At 44.7% G+C, this 1478-nt stretch overlaps 1 pseudogene; it reads left to right on the top strand.

Annotated features, from left to right (window-relative positions):
- Positions 1-707: 707 nt before the first annotated feature.
- Positions 708-855, top strand: LOC121145179 (annotated as a pseudogene).
- The last annotated feature ends 623 nt before the right edge of the window (positions 856-1478 follow it).

Consider the following 1478-nt stretch of genomic DNA (forward strand, 5'->3'; position numbering starts at 1 on the left):
TTTCAGGGAGGGGTGATAAATTGTTTCCGGTGTGTGTATGGGGGGTGGGGATCCATAGAAGAGATAAAATCGAGTAACTATCCATGCTGGAGATTCTGAAAGAATCTTGGAGCTCTCTAGCGAAAACACTCTCAACTTTCAGGGTCTTGCTGACTCTCACTCTGGTTCAGGCATGGATAAGAGTGAAAACATTGGAGCGGTTATTCACCAGCATTTAATCAGAACAGCACTGCCAGGGGAATAAAACGATGTCTAGCTGCAAAAGGCATCATCTCCTTGGGGACAAATGCAGCTGACAGGGGCTCATCCTTGTTGTGAGGCTGATGTGTTACTAGAATATATCAGCCCTGCCTTTTTGTCTTCCTGGGAGCAAAGGGCCATGGTTGAAAGGAAGAGGCCGCAGCATTGCAATTGTTGCTAAAGGAAGCTGCTGGTCTCTTGTACCCATTTTTTTTTTTTTGCAGCAAAGCCTATTTCCTTCTTGACTGCTGCTGTGCCGAGAGGGTTGGATCTGAACTTCCTGCCTAGTTGGTAGCTGGTTGGTGAGCTTTCTGTACAAGTACAAATGGTTCATGTGGAAAGGCCAGTAGGTAACACACAGGGTTTCTTTGTTACCTAATACCTAAGAGTTCAAATGCCAATTATAGATTCATCTAGAAAAAAATCTCTGTCCTCAGAAAGACCCCCGACGGTCAACTAATTAATTTTTATTCCTTTGGTGGCACCGTGGTTCGCCTGTGTCCCTTCCAGAAATTTGAGGAGAGTGAAAATATTGACCCCTTCGATTTCCCCAAATGTGGGAAATTTGGCTACATAATTTGTGCTAGTGGAGGACTGCGTTCATGCTCTCCTCAGAAATTAAAAAATAATAATGATAAATAAAAAACATATAGACATAACAAGGCTTGAAGTTCATGGAAATTGAAAAGCCAGTTCCCTTTTCAAACTGTACAGAAGGGCTGGAATTGTGACACTGGACCTTAGGCTGCCACCAGTCACAACAGCAGTGCACATGAGCACTGATTCAGTTCCCAACTGCTCCCCCTCCTATCCAGACCCCTGCAAATTCACCTGGAAATGTGGTGGAGTGTGACCCAACTACTTGGGACCTTGCCACCAACCTGAAAGATCCAGATGAGGCCTGGCACGGTTGCCTAGTGACTAAAGTCCTCGCCTAGCACGTACTAGGGTCCAATATGGTTGGGCCTGCTTCCCATCCAGCTCCTAGCTTGTGGTCTGGGAAAGCAGTTGAGGTCGGCCCAAAGCCTTGAAACCCTGCACCTGCATGGGAGACCCAGAAGCTCCTGACTTCAGATCGGTTATTGCGACTGCTTGGGGAGTGAACCAGTGGATAAAAGATCTTTCTATGTTTCTTCTCTCTGTAAATCTGCCTTTCTAATATAAATAGGTACATCTTAAAAAAAAAAGAAGTAATTATCACATGTTATTTTCTATTTGTCACAACTACTGAATTTACC

The sequence above is a fragment of the Ochotona curzoniae genome, unplaced genomic scaffold, assembly GCF_017591425.1.
Source record: "Ochotona curzoniae isolate NIBS_2020 unplaced genomic scaffold, NIBS_Ocur_1.0 scaffold_3208, whole genome shotgun sequence".
In the NCBI taxonomy this organism is placed as follows: Eukaryota; Metazoa; Chordata; class Mammalia; order Lagomorpha; family Ochotonidae; genus Ochotona; species Ochotona curzoniae.